This window comes from Amblyomma americanum, chromosome 1, assembly GCF_052857255.1.
Source record: "Amblyomma americanum isolate KBUSLIRL-KWMA chromosome 1, ASM5285725v1, whole genome shotgun sequence".
Classification (NCBI taxonomy): Eukaryota; Metazoa; Arthropoda; class Arachnida; order Ixodida; family Ixodidae; genus Amblyomma; species Amblyomma americanum.
The window spans coordinates 159,253,331-159,273,072 of record NC_135497.1 but is presented as its reverse complement, the minus strand read 5'-3'; the positions used below and the strand labels follow the sequence as shown (position 1 = coordinate 159,273,072).

Sequence of the window (19,742 nt, the reverse complement as noted above, 5' to 3'; positions counted from 1 at the left end):
AGAACCACCAGAAATGTACAGTCCAGTATCTGCGTTCTTCAGTTTTTTACTTGCATCTGCATAATTGACAGGCAAAAACAGAAGGAAATAAAAAAAAACATAATACCTGTGGTTTCATTAGTGCTGGGCGAGGCAAGTGGACGGCAGACGCGGCAACCGACAGATGCTTTCGCTCCACTGGAGGAGCTCGCCAGCTCAGTTTGATGCAGGAAGTATAATTCAAGTAGAGTACACTCTTAAGGTCAAACTGTGACCCTCGTGAAATTTTCACGGTGTGTAAAGCCTGAAGATTTCAACCTAGTGAAGCCACATCCTCCCAATGTTGTGCCTCTGCACTTAATGCAGAACTGAGGCACCAAATATAAACCTGCAGGGACTTTTCTGTTGATATGCTCGTTGCGGTATTTAGCTTACGCTTTGCATGTTGTAGGTTTGTAATATAAATATGCGTGTTGTTATGTAAAAAATGTAGAATAAATCACTTTATGCAGCGCAACTAAGCATGCACTCCTGGTGACCACACAGGAAAGCACAGGAAAGCGGAGGCCCAGGAAACGCAGGAATCGACTACGTGCAGTATAAGGGTGGAAGCCCACTCTGCCGTGATGTATGTATATCTAGTTTTTTACCGTCCTTGACCTGTGGGTGTGTAGGCATGCGTATATAAATATAAACGCACATAGACTTATTGTGATGCAGTTTTATCCCAACGTTGTGGTTTCATCAGCTAACGTTACGCTTAATAAACTTTCTCTTTTCTTTTTTGTGGGACCGTTTCCTTCGGCACGTAGAAGCGTTCACATGTTTTTATTTTTTGCTTTCTGAGCCTTAGGCAATGGTGTTGCATCGAGGCGCTTCTTTTGTCTTAAGCCGAATGCAGGTTTGAAGGAAAGCAGTGGAAATCATCGACACTGTCTGCCATGCGCTTCCGTCACTAGGCCTTCAATTAACTCTTTTTGTGCAGTTGCCATACGCCCAAGAAACGTGGAGGCTTTAGGCGCCCGATGCATGCCATTTATACAAAGGTTTGGAGCACTGCTCACTCTTTCGCTGATTTATGGACGGAGCGCGAAGCAAAGAAAGAAAAAAATAGGAAAACAAGAACGAGGAATAAAAGCGCACAATAGTGCAGAATATGGGAAGACGGCTGGGGACGCGGCTGTGCTGTTCCTGCCATCTTTTTTCTGCTTCGTTCTTTCCTTCGGCGTTTCTAGATAGAGAGAGAGAGAGATAAAAAAGCTCAAGCGTTGTGGAGAAAAACAGGAGGGAGGAGGGATACGCTGACTCCCAGGGTACTTTTGTCGCATGAACCTCCACACGCGTCGAGGTCCAAACGACAAGAAAGGAAAACCATTTGTTGAGGAGAAAAAAGTGCGATGAGGACAGGCCCGGCCTAAAGTGAAAGCGCGTCTTCTCGTGTTTAAAGAAAGAGGGAAGGGGTTGTAAAGGGAGAAAGGAAGGTGGAACACAAGAAAGGAAAAAAAAAACAAGTAGGAATGCGCGCTGCAGGGTGCGGTATGTGCCTGAGCGACAGCTTCCGCGCGGAAAAAAATGCCTTACCATTGTGGCGTTCACTCAATGGGCGCAGTTCACTTATGAGCGGCACACGCCATAATTAGGAACCAGGTAGTGCAGGGTGGAGGAAGCGGAGGTGACATATTTTTCGTTTCTGCAGTCGATGTTCGCCGGAAAGCTTTCCCAGACTTTTCCTGGTTGTCACCCATTTTGAAAACAAGCTCTTTGAGGCAGAGTGTCGCATGACATTTAGTGGAAAGGAAAATCCTTCAGAGTTGGTAAATCACAGCGGCGAACCTGTGAATGCGTGATACTAGCATATCAAGTCAGATCAAAAATGTAACTTTTTGAACAGTGCGCTTGTACTCATCAGCTACGCTTCCGAACGCAGCATGACGACGCCTTGGGTGCGTCCTCTTTGCGTCTGCGAAGGGCTGCTCAGCCCAGTGTGCGCGAAGTGAGAGTGGATGTTATTAGTGCAGTACCTATGCTCCGTTTCGCATGTTTAGTTTGTAAAGCAGCGCCTTACTAAAGTACCGAGAGGACGAGCAGCAGGTGCCAACTAGACGGGATGCCAACATTCTTTCTCCTGTGCGTTGTTTTTGAAATTTTCTCGAGCTAATCCGCTTGCGAGTTGCGACCGCCAGAGTCGGCGAGCTGTACAATGGGAGCCCTGCAGGATTCCGGAGTTCGAGATTCTTTAAGCTAGTCTCTGTCCTGTGTGTTTCTGCTCTCTGTCCTTTGTATTTTAACGCTAGTAATATGTCGCAGTCTGTGGATCAAAAGCACCAACTAGCCCAACTTAATTCTTTAATTTAAGCAGAGAGGACAACTATACAATCGTGGTTTGAAGCCTCTAGAAGGTTAGCAGCGAATCAGAACCTCCATACTGGCGTTTTTAAAATCTGTTCGTCACGAGCGAAGTGACAAAAAAATTTTTGAGCACACTACAAAAAAAAAAGAAAAAAGAAAGGGAACAATAAGAGCAAAAAATTAAAAAAAATAGGAGAAGATATTTGAGCTCTGTCTTACGGGTTGCGACGCGATTCGTAATGGGTAAATTCCGATATATTCAGAAGGTCATTTTCTACCTTAAATTCATAGATTCGTGGAAGTCCTCATACCCTTCCAGGCGAAGTGGTGCAACGGTTAAACGATGCGTCACTGCCCTGAGATTTAAGGTGCTCCCAGCGGTGGGCCTAGTGCGACTCAGGTTCCGCTTTCCAAGTGCCCAATCATTAATTGAACTGCCACCTGCCATGGCAGGCAGTATGGTCACTATCCGTTGGGCAGGTTGTGATGACGACGCAAGGTCACGTGACATAGGTGGCCAACCTGCCTCCTGGGTTGCCCTCTGGGGACAACCTGCCAGAGTCATGCTCGTGATTTTACGCTCACAACGCCGACACCGAATTTTCTGGAGAACGCGGACTTTAACGCTGCAGCGATAAAATTCCGTTTGCGCAAATGGAGCGCCACGCCACGAAAGTTGAAAGGATCCTCGGAAAGACTCTGTAGACGCCAGACACCTGTTGCTGGACCACTGCAGCCGAGGTGATTTGCTGCTGAGTAAGCGGTCGCAGTATAAGCGGCCGGGCGAATGTTATTCAACGGCGGCGAGAAGAAAACACAAATCTGTCCCGAGTTTATGGTGCACCGTAGATATCGCTGCGTTCTACGGCTTCCCTCATAACTGAATGTGCATCTTTGTAGTGCGGAAATATTAATTAATAAAGTACGACCGATACAAATTTCGTGTGCACCCAACCTAGAGTGACGACCATGTGCAACTCGATACCATGACAGGCAAGAAACAAAGTGTTTAGTAAATTAAGCTAACAACTATCGAAACAGTTTTAGACAATACGCTGCTTTCCTTATGTTACACTAAGCGTTTCTTTGACCTCTGAAATGCAGCCTTGCAAAAAAAAAAACAAAAAACAACAACAACGTCGTTGTCAGTGCAGAGATGTATACAGCGGAAGTAGCTCGTCGACAGATGCATTTCACGGCACAAAAGGCTCGTGCATCTCCAGGACTGCGGAGCCCCTTTATTGACATTTGTTTCCTGGTGCTGCTACCCCTTTTGTCCGCGAGCCCAGTAAGCAAAGAGAACAGCAGCGCCAGTGTTCGGCAAACCAGGGACTTGGAGCCTTGCTCTGATCTGAAACTGGACGGCAGTGCCCGAGGCCGGTGGCTCCCGCGAACAGTGGCTCCACCACTTGGCCGGCAGCAGCCGTCACTCGAGTGGGCCCCCGCTTCCCACGGAGCTCATGCCGGGCGCGCACTGAACAACCGACGTCACGGAAGCTGAGTGCGTCGCGTTGAAAAATAGGAGCCGCTATGGCTCGCGCAGCACCACATTGTGTATGCAGGACTCAGTGAACCGAAGTGTGCTGCAAAATAGACAAATCTCGCCAAACACAGAGACGAAAATTGGATGAAGAAATTCAGGTATGTCGTAAACTAGCTCTAAGCTCTTAGTTGAGGGATCATATCAGCAGCTTGAGAAATTAGCGACGGTGCGTAGTGGCAGCAACCGGTGGCGATATTTGTGCGCGTTGAAACCCGGGCGCTATGAAGGTGCTAACTCCGAGTTTTTTCTTTTACTATACTGGATGTGATGAAGGCGACAACACCGACCATTCACCGCCTGTACAACTGGAACAATCGATCTCGCGTTGTTGTAAAAATGCGCTAGAAAATGCTATAATATTAGAAGAGCTCATAGACCCCAAAAAGGAACATTTAGAACGACACTGCGTCTGTAAGTGGCCGGATAAGTGCTTAGAAACACATTAGAAACATTTTTATGAGCAAGCAAGCCGCCAAGATCTCAAAACACTATTTATATAGGCATTGTATTGGTGGTTATAGGTGGTGCATGAAAACAACATGGATCTTCGCACCTGTCCCTGAAAAAACTTGCAGGGTATACTCCATGCCACGCCAGGGCTACCCTGTTCCGTGCATGGTATGGTCCCATGCCATGTTGCACTGCCATGCATACTGAACGCTGCGCATGCATGAAGCTCCCGCAGAAGCACGTGTGTTCAAACGAGCCAGTCTCCGTCTTCGCCTGCTACTTTTCCCTCTCCTTCTTCCAAGCCTGCCTGGCTAACATGATATGCAGGTCTACAGGTGAGTACGAAGCGCGAGAAGCGTAGAGCAAGAAGTCAGCAAGAAGCGCCAGAGCCAGAGAGTGCATAAGCGCGCACGAAAGCAGGGTTGGCCCAAGGAATGTTCGCGCCAGAGTAAACGATGTTGTTGCTTCCTCCAAATGAATACCATCCCTTGCAAGAGCTTCGCCTGTCGCAGACAATGCTGGCTGATGCAAGGTGGCGTCCAGTGAAGCTTTTCTACTTGGGCCACTGAGGAAGAGATCAAGGAAGGTGGGAAATGCCTCAATGAAAGTGCTTGCATTACGTTGTTGCTCGATAAAAAAAGGCACCACGGGATCCCCTTCAGCGCGTTCCCCCCACCTGTTACAGCTGGCAAAGCAATCATTATTATAATTGGTGACCAGGACCGACGAAACATATTGTTTGCCCCATCGATCGACCTCTCCATTCCCCCCCCCCCCCCCCTCCCCCCGCTCCTCCACGGCATCGCATAAAGGTGAAAAAGAGAGAAATTAACAAACATTCCTGGTTTTATTCGCTAACCACGGTGCTATGCTCTGCTTGAGCAGCACGTTGCACTTCTAACCAAGTTGCAATAACGCTCACGCCAATACACTGTGATTCAAGCAGCACTGCTTTAACGAAGGCGACCTCTTATTGGCTAATTTTAATTTATTCACGTTTGTTCGAAGACTGCCTTTGTCTTTACTTCATCATAAAGGCGTATTTCACGACACCTTAGCGCTCCAATCATTTCATCTTCCCATCTAATCTCCTGCATTAAATTGTTATGCAGTAAGTAAAAAGAACCGCACAGCAGCAACATGGTAGTGAAAACATTGTTATAGAGACAAAAAAGGAAAATAAATCACATTGTTATAGTCCAACCAGTAACGGCTATAAACTAGGAATCCTGTGTTTTATACACTCTTCCATCGCAAAAAAAAGAAAACACGACCAAACAACTGAAGTCGCTACTAAAAATTCATATGGTACAATAAATGATGCTACAAATGGTTCCCATTGGAAATTTTCTATTCTCTTCGGTGTCGGAGAGGTCGGCGCTCAAGCATTGTATATATATAATATATATATATATATATATATATATATATATATATATATATATATATATATATATATATATATATATATATATATATATATATATATATATATATATATATATATATATAGGAAATGAGGGGCCCGTTTGACAAATTTATGAAGGGAGCCAACAGTCACCGAAACCAAGGTGCATAGGGGAACGTTAGTTTTTTTTTTTATGTGTTATGCTTATCAGTAGGATAATAATTCTTAGATTAATAAATCGCTTAAAGAAAATTACTTATAAAGCAGCAGAAAAAACAACCATGCCGCCGGTGGGATCCGAACCCACGACCTCCGAATATCGCGTCCGGTGCTCTTACCAACTGAGCTACGGCGACGGCCGTCCAATCTGCTGCTCTCGTGGGTATTTATGTTTACTAGGTGTAAGCGAGCCTTGAGAGTGTTCACCAGCGCCACCTTCGACCATAGCGGCGGACGTAGCACGTCCTGTAATACCGCGAGCGTGACGTAGAACGTCATCTAACGGCGAGGGCGGAAACTGTGCGAGAGCCCTCTTATGCTACCTTTGGCATTAAGACTGCCAGTACCGAGACCCTCGTTAAGCTATCAGCAGACAAGTTAAAGGAAATGAGGGGCCCGTTTGACAAATTTATGAAGGGAGCCAACAGTCACCGAAACCAAGGTACATAGGGGAACGTTAGTTTTTTTTTTTTTAATGTGTTATGCTTATCAGTAGGATAATAATTCTTAGATTAATAAATCGCTTAAAGAAAATTACTTATAAAGCAGCAGAAAAAACAACCATGCCGCCGGTGGGATCCGAACCCACGACCTCCGAATATCGCGTCCGGTGCTCTTACCAACTGAGCTACGGCGACGGCCGTCCAATCTGCTGCTCTCGTGGGTATTTATGTTTACTAGGTGTAAGCGAGCCTTGAGAGTGTTCACCAGCGCCACCTTCGACCATAGCGGCGGACGTAGCACGTCCTGTAATACCGCGAGCGTGACGTAGAACGTCATCTAACGGCGAGGGCGGAAACTGTGCGAGAGCCCTCTTATGCTACCTTTGGCATTAAGACTGCCAGTACCGAGACCCTCGTTAAGCTATCAGCAGACAAGTTAAAGGAAATGAGGGGCCCGTTTGACAAATTTATGAAGGGAGCCAACAGTCACCGAAACCAAGGTGCATAGGGGAACGTTAGTTTTTTTTTTTTAATGTGTTATGCTTATCAGTAGGATAATAATTCTTAGATTAATAAATCGCTTAAAGAAAATTACTTATAAAGCAGCAGAAAAAACAACCATGCCGCCGGTGGGATCCGAACCCACGACCTCCGAATATCGCGTCCGGTGCTCTTACCAACTGAGCTACGGCGACGGCCGTCCAATCTGCTGCTCTCGTGGGTATTTATGTTTACTAGGTGTAAGCGAGCCTTGAGAGTGTTCACCAGCGCCACCTTCGACCATAGCGGCGGACGTAGCACGTCCTGTAATACCGCGAGCGTGACGTAGAACGTCATCTAACGGCGAGGGCGGAAACTGTGCGAGAGCCCTCTTATGCTACCTTTGGCATTAAGACTGCCAGTACCGAGACCCTCGTTAAGCTATCAGCAGACAAGTTAAAGGCTCGCTTACACCTAGTAAACATAAATACCCACGAGAGCAGCAGATTGGACGGCCGTCGCCGTAGCTCAGTTGGTAAGAGCACCGGACGCGATATTCGGAGGTCGTGGGTTCGGATCCCACCGGCGGCATGGTTGTTTTTTTCTGCTGCTTTATAAGTAATTTTCTTTAAGCGATTTATTAATCTAAGAATTATTATCCTACTGATAAGCATAACACATTAAAAAAAAAAAAAAACTAACGTTCCCCTATGCATCTTGGTTTCGGTGACTGTTGGCTCCCTTCATAAATTTGTCAAACGGGCCCCTCATTTCCTTTAACTTGTCTGCTGATAGCTTAACGAGGGGTCTCGGTACTGGCAGTCTTAATGCCAAAGGTAGCATAAGAGGGCTCTCGCACAGTTTCCGCCCTCGCCGTTAGATGACGTTCTACGTCACGCTCGCGGTATTACAGGACGTGCTACGTCCGCCGCTATGGTCGAAGGTGGCGCTGGTGAACACTCTCAAGGCTCGCTTACACCTAGTAAACATAAATACCCACGAGAGCAGCAGATTGGACGGCCGTCGCCGTAGCTCAGTTGGTAAGAGCACCGGACGCGATATTCGGAGGTCGTGGGTTCGGATCCCACCGGCGGCATGGTTGTTTTTTCTGCTGCTTTATAAGTAATTTTCTTTAAGCGATTTATTAATCTAAGAATTATTATCCTACTGATAAGCATAACACATTAAAAAAAAAAAAACTAACGTTCCCCTATGCACCTTGGTTTCGGTGACTGTTGGCTCCCTTCATAAATTTGTCAAACGGGCCCCTCATTTCCTTTAACTTGTCTGCTGATAGCTTAACGAGGGTCTCGGTACTGGCAGTCTTAATGCCAAAGGTAGCATAAGAGGGCTCTCGCACAGTTTCCGCCCTCGCCGTTAGATGACGTTCTACGTCACGCTCGCGGTATTACAGGACGTGCTACGTCCGCCGCTATGGTCGAAGGTGGCGCTGGTGAACACTCTCAAGGCTCGCTTACACCTAGTAAACATAAATACCCACGAGAGCAGCAGATTGGACGGCCGTCGCCGTAGCTCAGTTGGTAAGAGCACCGGACGCGATATTCGGAGGTCGTGGGTTCGGATCCCACCGGCGGCATGGTTGTTTTTTCTGCTGCTTTATAAGTAATTTTCTTTAAGCGATTTATTAATCTAAGAATTATTATCCTACTGATAAGCATAACACATTAAAAAAAAAAAAAACTAACGTTCCCCTATGCACCTTGGTTTCGGTGACTGTTGGCTCCCTTCATAAATTTGTCAAACGGGCCCCTCATTTCCTTTAACTTGTCTGCTGATAGCTTAACGAGGGTCTCGGTACTGGCAGTCTTAATGCCAAAGGTAGCATAAGAGGGCTCTCGCACAGTTTCCGCCCCTCGCCGTTAGATGACGTTCTACGTCACGCTCGCGGTATTACAGGACGTGCTACGTCCGCCGCTATGGTCGAAGGTGGCGCTGGTGAACACTCTCAAGGCTCGCTTACACCTAGTAAACATAAATACCCACGAGAGCAGCAGATTGGACGGCCGTCGCCGTAGCTCAGTTGGTAAGAGCACCGGACGCGATATTCGGAGGTCGTGGGTTCGGATCCCACCGGCGGCATGGTTGTTTTTTCTGCTGCTTTATAAGTAATTTTCTTTAAGCGATTTATTAATCTAAGAATTATTATCCTACTGATAAGCATAACACATTAAAAAAAAAAAAACTAACGTTCCCCTATGCACCTTGGTTTCGGTGACTGTTGGCTCCCTTCATAAATTTGTCAAACGGGCCCCTCATTTCCTTTAACTTGTCTGCTGATAGCTTAACGAGGGTCTCGGTACTGGCAGTCTTAATGCCAAAGGTAGCATAAGAGGGCTCTCGCACAGTTTCCGCCCTCGCCGTTAGATGACGTTCTACGTCACGCTCGCGGTATTACAGGACGTGCTACGTCCGCCGCTATGGTCGAAGGTGGCGCTGGTGAACACTCTCAAGGCTCGCTTACACCTAGTAAACATAAATACCCACGAGAGCAGCAGATTGGACGGCCGTCGCCGTAGCTCAGTTGGTAAGAGCACCGGACGCGATATTCGGAGGTCGTGGGTTCGGATCCCACCGGCGGCATGGTTGTTTTTTCTGCTGCTTTATAAGTAATTTTCTTTAAGCGATTTATTAATCTAAGAATTATTATCCTACTGATAAGCATAACACATTAAAAAAAAAAAAAAACTAACGTTCCCCTATGCACCTTGGTTTCGGTGACTGTTGGCTCCCTTCATAAATTTGTCAAACGGGCCCCTCATTTCCTTTAACTTGTCTGCTGATAGCTTAACGAGGGTCTCGGTACTGGCAGTCTTAATGCCAAAGGTAGCATAAGAGGGCTCTCGCACAGTTTCCGCCCTCGCCGTTAGATGACGTTCTACGTCACGCTCGCGGTATTACAGGACGTGCTACGTCCGCCGCTATGGTCGAAGGTGGCGCTGGTGAACACTCTCAAGGCTCGCTTACACCTAGTAAACATAAATACCCACGAGAGCAGCAGATTGGACGGCCGTCGCCGTAGCTCAGTTGGTAAGAGCACCGGACGCGATATTCGGAGGTCGTGGGTTCGGATCCCACCGGCGGCATGGTTGTTTTTTCTGCTGCTTTATAAGTAATTTTCTTTAAGCGATTTATTAATCTAAGAATTATTATCCTACTGATAAGCATAACACATTAAAAAAAAAAAAAAACTAACGTTCCCCTATGCACCTTGGTTTCGGGTGACTGTTGGCTCCCTTCATATATATATATATATATATATATAATATATATATATATATATATATATATATATATATATATATATATATATATATATATATATATATATATATATATATATATATATATATATATATAGCCACGTCTGCGTTCCTGGAGGCTCGCGTCCCGGGAGCAATTAAAGATGTGAGGGTGAGTGAATCATTTTAGGAATGTCGTCGCCATTGATGTCATGGACCGGAACGCGCTTGAGAGTTTGAGCAACATCAGAACGCTCGGCGGCATCAGCGTTCGTTCCCATCTCCTTCTAGGCAGTGGCAGTATACGGCAGGCGTCATTTACGACGTCGACGTAGCCATCCGCGACTCTGATCTGCCCGTTTTGATTCAACCAGCTACCGACGGTGTAGCCATACTGCAAGCTCAGCGCCTTGGGAGGACAAAGTGCATCAAGTTGACCTTCCAAGGGGACTGCATTCCAACGTACGTGAAGGTTGGGCACTTTCGGCATGCAGTTAGGCCTTTCGTCCCGAAGCCTCTCCAGTGCCGGAAATGCATGAAGATAGGACACGTGAGTAGTGTGTGCAATTTCCCCATCGTGTGCTCACGGTGTACTCAGCCACACAGCGGCGATTCTTGCCGGGCAACAGTCCTTACGTGTGCCAAATGTCGCGGCCCTCATGACGCTGCCTCAAAAGATTGTCCTCGCCTGAAAAGGGAAAGGGCAATACTCAAACAAATGACAAGAGACAATTCCACACACAGAGAAGCTGCCGGTAAGGTGCGACGACGTCGTCGCCCTCATCACAGGCCTTCTAAAAGTGTAGCGAGCATTGGAAAGGATCGCCCAAGAATCTCCGCAACTCGCCCTCCCCGTCCGCATACTACTTTAAGGACTGGGAGCAATATGGCTGGCGAGGCACAGACGGTTGTCGCAGACGGGCCTTGGCCATCCCTGCCTGAGCTACACACACCCGCAGTGACCAAGCAGGTATTGCGTACTCAGAGTCCTGAGCCTATTGCTAATCAAGCACAAGTCCCGGGACCGGGACACGACCGGGACCGCCAAGTGACTTCGCCATCGCTCCCGAAGCACTGCCAACCCGCAATGTTAGAACAGTCACCGCGCGCCCAGAGTGTTGAGCCTACTGCTGGTAGGGTATTAGGTAAGAAACCGGCCCAAGTCGCAGACGAGCAAGTGATTGTAATTCTGAAGCCAATCGTGAATGCCATACGTGTGCTGCTTTCCAGCTTGCGCATGCCAGTTGTCCAATAGCTGGCACAACGCATCCTCCAGCTTCATCAACTTTTTCAGCAGTAACGGCAAGTAGCCTTTCTTCACACTGGAACGTCTACGCTGCCTGTCTGCCTTGTGTTAGTGATGGAGGACTCTCGATCTGTTCTACTCAGGTCGAAGCGTTCGGCAGCCCTCAAGATGTGCAGGCTACAGCTTCGGCGACCTGTGAATTTCAGTGCGTTTGTCATTGTTTGTCGTGCCAGATACATATCATGCAAATTGCTCTACTTATTCTTTTACGCCCCCCTCATCCCTCTCTCCCAGTGCAGGGTAGCAACCAGAACATTCTACTGGTTAACCTCCCTACCTTTCCTCTACCGCTTTTGTATATATATATATATATATATATATATATATATATATATATATATATATATATATATATATATATATATATATATATATATATATATATATATATATATATATATATATATATATATATATATATATATATATATATATATATATATACAAAAGCAAGATGATCAAATCGTGAAATTGTCCTCAACAAAAGTCTATGGCCATACCACCATTGAAACCGTTCTACTTTTACCCCTTTACTCTCGTTGTCCGGCGCACCCTGTATACGAGTATAAAAAAAGGATTTTGCTCTTTGTTGCTTTCTAGGGTAGCTGATAATGTGTCCAATGCGCTGATTACCTGTCACTACAGTTGTGTCTTGTTAATATGTACACTTTAGTTCCCAAGCAAAGCTGTCCACTGTAGACAAAACGTTGGGAGCACCAAGTATGTTATCCTAGTGGTCATTATTTACAAAATGATGTGCCTACGCCTTGAGAAGAGGTCATCTGCTTGGAAACTTTAACGCGCTGTCTTCCTTATTACATGCCAATTTTCCAGGAGACACAGCACACTAATCGCGAACGAAGTTCACTTTAGATTTCAGAACGCAGAAATTCTATCAAAGGCGTCAGGGCTTGCCTCACTCTTGACGCACATTATTCGAGTCTATTCGCGCCTGCTTAATGGTTACGGCAGGTGAGTGCTTACGCAGTCAGCCTGGCATTACGGCTTGAGTGCCTCGGTCGGCACTATGTTATATGCTTCCCTATCATTGCCTTTTGTTAAAGCGGCAGATTGTTGACCTTAATAGGCACAGAAATGAGCGCAGCTGCTTTGCAATGAATCGATTAAATACAGACGTGACCAACGGTCGCTGTGAAAGGTTCTATAGGCCATCCCCTCATGACAGTCGTCGACATGACATGGGTGGAGCCCTGGCGGTGCTTCCGAGGTTTCGAAGCCTCGTGACGGCTAGGGGGGCAGTGCTCTTAACTTCCCACCTAAAGGTGGGCGTACTTAACTTAAAGGTGGCAAGTTCTGACACAGACGCCATATTCAACGGGGCCAACTCATATAAATATTTATCGCTAAAACTATACACAATACCTAAGCTAAGCTTTCAAGAAAACGTAAGCGGCTGTATATTAACGCGTGTGCACCGCAAAAAAAAAAAAAGAATCATAACGTGCTTGGAGTAAGTCCCCAGTGCCTGAAGGTGACACAAAGTGTGTCAGTGCTTTGTAACTGCAACGCCAGAGGCCGTGTACAGCCAATTGTACAGCCCGTTGGGAAGCACACGCAGCCGCAAAAGTTGGGCTAACAAAGTGTCCAGCTCGAAGGACGTGAAGAGAGGGGCTGTGCTACGCAAATGAGCGTCCATGGTGCCACAGGTGCGTGCAACGATCTTGTGATCGACCTGGACCAGTGTGTGCTCCCGTCCCGGTCGATGCTGCAACACGCACTGCCCAGTGGAGGAGGCAGCTACGCTGGGCTACGAGTAGCCCCCCTTCCCCCCCCCCCCCTTTTTTTTTTTGCTTGCTTGTCTGCGACTGCAAGCCACGCATTACATTGTTTGTTGCCGCTGGAAAATGTTTATTGCACTGCACAGGCCTTATACCAACTAAAGAAATGATAAAACTGGCAGAAAAGCGAAGACCACTGCTATTTCTACCTTACTGGCATTCATCACACTGCTCCAGCATCAAGTCACCGTGTGAGCAGTTCAGATCTCTACCTTCTCAAAGGTAAGAAGAAACGTCTTTTTCATGGGACCTGGATGTTCTTTAAAATTTGTTCGCGAAAGGGGCATGTAGTGTGGCCATGGAGATGTGGGAAGTAAAATTAAATGCGACGCATGAGCAATCTTCTTTATGCGCAGACATTTTACGTGGATGGCAGGGAATGAAATCGTGATCGTGCAGTAGCCGGAAGTAACTAAATATGTCCAAGTTGAAGAACTAAAAGCGAAATAGACGTGCTCTGCTTATCTGTCCAGCAGGAAACGAGCCTTTTGATTCGAAGGCGTTGCACTGACTGTGTTCGAACCGAGGAAAGTTCATTGACTGCGTTTGACGTGACGAACTTGAACGTTTCCCAGACATGGCACAGCCGGAAGGAGCACCACGCATCAAGAAGCTTAATTTGCGCTAGCAGACGCCCTTCGCAAAACGAACCAGTGCTACTTCTTTTCTTTTACGATTACCCCTGAAGCAGAAGCTGGGTCCACCAAGCACAATGATTACATGCACGTGGCTGCTCAAAGCGCCACCGTTTGCTTCGGTATTATTCTGGCCTACGTCGATTACAATGTATATGCTACAGCAATAAGTGCGCAAATGCAAGGCGGATGCGGCAGACCAGCCGCGCTTCCTCGACATCCGGGTCTGCTTAGCCAACCGTGTAAGTGTATATACAGTCTTCGTCAAAAATATTTCGCCCTCCGGGTTTACTTTTGGGTCATACAGTGCGACGTGCTTTTCCTTACCATGGCATTTAAAATTTATTGAATGTGCGAAGAACCCTCGTACTCATCCCTCCGTAGCTTAGGACTTCCATGGGTACTACATGAGCCCAGTCACATGGTTCAGATACAAACCACTTAGGATGTACATTTTTCACAAATGCTGTACCTATACCTGGCATGCTGCTCGGCAAGTTGATACATGTCGAAAAAGTGTGAAATTTTGCGTTCTTTCGCGCTTTTTGCTCCGTGAATATGTGTAAGAACTCGGTCCCTTAATAAATCTACAAATAACCCGGCATATATGTAATAACTGCCACTATCACTGGTTCACCCTTTATTATAAAAGTTCATTGGACAGCACAACGTACGCGCTGTGTGTATGAGTTGCAAAGTAAACTTCCAAGTAATGGCAAGCGCTCACCGATTGAGTTCACTGCTGCAGCCTTTGTCGTTCATCATAACAAAGGCTGACGAGGTATTGTGCGTCACTGCAGCATTATGCGAGCCCGCTGTCCCATTTTGAAAGGCTCTGGCACCGTTTTGTTTTTGTTTATCTTCTTGATGCCGTTAGAGCGCCCAAGTTATACATAGACGAGGCTGAATAAGGGACTGCAAACGGTTCACTGAAATGGTCTTTCCCGATCGTTTGAAAAACCAAACTTTATACTCCCTACGCATGTTTCGCTCCGAGAACTTCCATGTTCGCGGTCATTATGAAGTGGACAGAGTAGAGACACAGAGGTTGCTCGGGGTGACCCGTGACCCACACTCATAACAACCATTAAACACTACGGGGGCGGGGGCGCTCGCGAGGGAATAATGAATTCTGTCGACCGGGCTCTGAAAATGGAATACGACAAGACAACGCTCGCGCACGCGACGCCGTCTGGGGAACCGTGGTGCGTTCGCGGCATCGAAATGGAACGTGGAAAACGCCGAAGCGAGGTGTACCAACCTGCCCTGCGCTACGGCAGATTCGATCCGGGAAAAGGCGCTTTCGCGATCCTGCGTCGCAGCAGAGAAAAGCATGGTTTTGAAACAAGGAATGAACGCATATCGACACTGACTGCTTCAATCTCGGTTGCTGCGGAAATTTACAGAGTGATGGAAACAATGTGTTGCTAACCGAGTCGGTGATACAAGAAGCGGGACAATTTAATTCGCAATAAATAAATCTTGCTCATTGGCTGGTTGTTTTAGGGTGTCAAGTTTAATTATTGTAGATGCTGCGGCGCGCTTACAGCACATGCAGGTACTCAGGGTTACAGCGAGTAAACTATTTATAAAAAGAGAAGAACAGCAATTCTGTCAAGCTCGCGGCCTAAAGAAATAAATCCGTGGCAAAGGGTAACCGGAGCTAAAGCTTCACAGCTTGAGGAATCAGTGTCACAACGGGCTGTGTAGCGACCGCTTCCAGGGTGGCAATGGTGTTCTGGGCGTCATTTTTCTTTCTCAACATTTGCGGGAACTAAGGGCTCCTGTCGCAATGTTGGAAAGCGTAAGCAAAAAAAAAAAATGGCATGTAGAAATATATTTCACTGAGTGAAAATACAAGTTGCGTTAGTATTAATTTTTCTATAATATGCGACCCCTCCCATTCATTTACAAGCTCACAGTGGACTTAACTGCTGCTGCACCCATAAAACAATATTGCTATTTCCATAATACAATTTTCCCTACCCGCATGAGAAGAATACAGCAATAAACTTGTAATGAAACGGCGTGCATGCCTTCCCTACCTCGAATTTTCCCCGTTCATTCTGAAGGCTGGCGGTATCACCCTTTAGCATAACGATCTGAATTCACTATTTCAACCAGTTTAGTTGCAGTGCACCTCAGTACTATTTTTATGAGTTGCTTAACTCAGCACGGAGTGGTGCGTTCTCTAGAAAAGTTGCTGTTCACGTTCTTCGCTGCGACAAAAAGCTGTATCTGGACACGCTTAGCACGATGACGCTTGCTGCTGTTAAACGTCCTTGGAGGATGATTGTGACGCTGTTGCACTAAACCTTCCGAGCTTTTAAGGTCTGCTGCGCACACATCAAACTATTTGCCGACCTGTTTCTATTTTAGAAATACTCAGTGTTCCGGCCTCGCTTGCATTTGGGCTCGTGCCCCCGACGGCTATAGCCGGCCGATTCCTAGAGCCGGAGTATGTTCGGCGTTACAATCGGTCGGGCGTTTGCCGTTGGTCGAGTAAAAGCCCCCCTCGCGATGCGTAATGCCATCGGGGCCGATCAGCTAGTATCTTTAAAGTGATCTCATTATGCACAAACGTGGGAGACTGCATCGAGCGGCCCGCTTCGGCATCGTTCCGAGCGGATCAGTATGGAAGACTGGACGAAATGCCGCCGCCCGCTTTGTGCCCCGCGAAACGCGGGAAAAAACATCTGTTGCGGCCGAATTAAACGTCCCACACCAGCGGTGGCGGCGTCCGCGCCGAGCGTTTTGAAGCCATCCAAGCGTCACGGCATGAAGAAGAGCGCTTTTTAAAACGCGGCCTCCCGACCCGGGCCCAGCGGCGCCGCACAGAGAGACGCCGCCGACTCCTTGCATCTCCTTTTCACTTGGGCGCGATGCATTCTGCTCGTTCTCTCCCCGTCCGAGGCGAGCGTGTTTGGCGCCGGATCAGAGCCCCGCGCCAGTTTAAGTTGCCCATTGGGAAGCGGTCAGGCCTAAAGGATTATCGTCCCGGCAGAGGCGCCGCTTCCCCCCTCCCCGGCGCGGAGGACAGCTGCCGGCGGCGCTTCCCAGGTGAGGAGCCGCAAACGCTTTTTCGCCTTTCAGCGGCCGGCGCGTCGTGGCGCTTTGTGCTTTGTGCCGCCGCTGCCGCGCCACTTCGAGGTCATTTGGATCTGACGAGCCGACGCGTGATGGCCCCGCGCACCCATCATCTCGGCGCGCCAGGCAGGAGGGACCGCGTCGCGCAGGCGGTGTGCCCCCCGCGGGCGTGAGCCCGGAAATGGCGGAAGACAGCGACCAAAGGTGTCGTTGCACTCTCGCTGTTCAGTGCCGGCGCCGCGTTTGACACCTCGTAGTCGCCCCGTTCGCCGCACGCTTCCTTCGCAACAAGGGACACGCGGCCGCAACAGACTTCCTGGCAGGTACGGAGCTAAGTGCAGAAGCAGCCAAGAGCAAATATGGGATAGCTTGTCTTCTACGGGATTGGGGAAGTGGTTACGTTCCATTGTGAGTTCGCTATCAGCCTGAATCTTGTGAGAGAACACCCATTCACAAGGATACTTGGTATTCCAGTTGAGAACATAAATCATTGCTTCGCTTCCCCCCCCCCCCCCCCCCCCCCCCTTTTCGCGGCATCTAAAGAAACTGGGATCCATTCCTTCTCCAGACACGTTTCTTGTGCAGGAAATCTTTAGAGGACTCTGCTTGTGCTGAGTGTACTGTTTACTAAGCGTACTTAGATCTGCGAAGTCGTTATGCATGAATCATAAGTACGGCGTCCGCACACAAAGTGAAGAAACATTTTGCCTTAATCATTCAAATTTAGCTTGAGACGAACAGGAACTGTGAAGGTGCCATCGCTGTTTTCATGCTAGATTTTCGCTCTGAGTACATCACACTTACCTCCTCCCCAGCACGCCCCTTGGCTCTGCAACGCTCCACGCTCATGTTAACGAGTCTCATATTTCCTGATAATCGTAGTATTATTTCTTCTGTTTGGTGGTGGTACTGCCCCGAGATTCCCGAAGCAGAGAGGGGGGGTGCGCGTGCGGGAAATTCTGGGCCTTGCAGGATGCATCCAATAAATGCTTAGTTCATAGCAGCCGTGTAGTGTGGTTTCTCTCATTTTGGTCTGTGTGTTCGTGCTAAGCACTTTTCATAATGTATGGCAAAATATTTGTGAGGCTTCTCTCCTTTTTCTGTTAATTCCCGCCCTTTTAATTTTTTTTATGGCGTTTAATTCTACAAGAGCGTTCTAAACTAATTGTCCAAGATACGACAGCGTTAACACTCAGTTTCAGCTAAGTACGGGGCCTCTAGGAGTTGGCACCTTCATTCCGTGACGTATCCGAGCCCAAGTGATGTTGCTGCGTTTTGTTTTTGCTTTAAGAGACAAGCGATAGTGGGAAAAACGCCTATTTGAACAGACACAGGCGGACAGCTCGCAGCCTTCTGGCCTTGAGTCACTTCATGTGTGCCGGTGGCAAACGTATTGCAATGTTACAGGCTGTTTGAGATATGCTTGCGAAATTCCACAACTAAGAGGCAGAAAACGGTGTTCAGCTGATTATTTTCGGCTAACTGGTATGTGTGGCATGGAAGGCACATAATTTCTTCTGAACAAAAAAATAAAAAGTACCAACTCAACCAGAAGCAGAAACTAGACAATTTTAGACTTATTTTCTAACAATGAATGACACACTCCTTTTCACTGAAATTCATAGTACCAACAACACTCGTGGTTCTGTAGCGCACTTACAGCTTTTCTGTTCGTTCGGGCCTGAGCCGGGCACATCGACTTGTCCGGCCGGGCCGGGTCGTGTAGGTGAGAGCTTCCTCGGGCGAGGGCCGGGCCCGGACCAATAATAACAACCTGTGGAGTGCTCTACCATGCTCTACCCTAATTGCTTATTTTCGGTCTGCAGAGGCACGCAAGAGTTTGCAGTCGCGACATACTCCGAAGATGTATCGTATACAACTGTCGCTGCAGAATAGACTGCATCGCTTGTGGCTACACGTCTGCGCACACTTCATACGACAAAAATGTCTGCGCCCAGACTTTCAGAACGATAATCTGAGTGCACAGCGTGACACTGTCCCCCAAGACGCACGCTTAGCCGAGGGCGCTGCCTATTCTTCGAAAACAAGCGTGTATACGCCGAGTGGGGGGGGGGGGGGGGGGGGGGGAGAACGGCGCCAGCGGCCCACGCTCTTCCGTTCGCGTGGCCACGAAAGGGTGCACCGGGCGCAAGATGAACGATCGGCGATATGAATCTTCATCAGCGCTCGCCAGTACCGTGTGACGCTAGGCCGCGCGCGGCAGGCAAAGTCCAGCTCGTCGCCGGCGAGTCCGAGAAAAATGCCCCGTTGCGGGGCGGCCATCTCTCTTGACCGCGGCTCGGGCGGCGCCCTGATGCCCGAGGATTACGTGCCAGGCCAGCGCATCCCTGGGCCACGCTGATGGGCGCATCTTTATCCATCGCCAGCCGTGGCAAGCCGTAATCCAAGCCGCTCCCTTATCTTGACGGCGCTGCAGGTCTCCCGCGTGCTCCTCAGTCCTGTTCCGGCAGCGGCCGCCCCGGCCTGTAGACACTTGCCTGCCCTCACCGCCTCCCTCTTTGCCCTCGACGCTGATGCGACGCGCGCGTCGCCGATCCCGCAGACTGCGGCCTCCCGCGCTTCCCATAAGCGGCGCTGTCATAGGGAATGGAGCGTGCTGGTCGGTCGCAGAGCTGCAGGTAACCCTCGCGTATCCATCTCTGGGCCGCGGCGAAGCAGACCAGCGCCCGAAGTTTCGCGCTCCCCCTCGGCCTTCGACTTTCTTCCGGAGCACGCTAGCGGCGTGCACCGGCCGAAGGGCGGCATGCGATGCTCTCTTCCATG

The 19,742-nt window shown here is 48.3% G+C and overlaps 1 long non-coding RNA gene across 1 annotated transcript in view; it reads left to right on the top strand.

Moving 5' to 3' along the window:
• Positions 1 to 496: 496 nt before the first annotated feature.
• Positions 497 to 19,742, top strand: part of LOC144136632 (uncharacterized) — a 176,446-nt gene continuing 157,200 nt past the window's right edge. The window contains exon 1 of the long non-coding RNA XR_013315648.1: positions 497 to 607. This is a non-coding gene — a long non-coding RNA (uncharacterized LOC144136632). The remainder of the gene's footprint in view (positions 608 to 19,742) is intronic.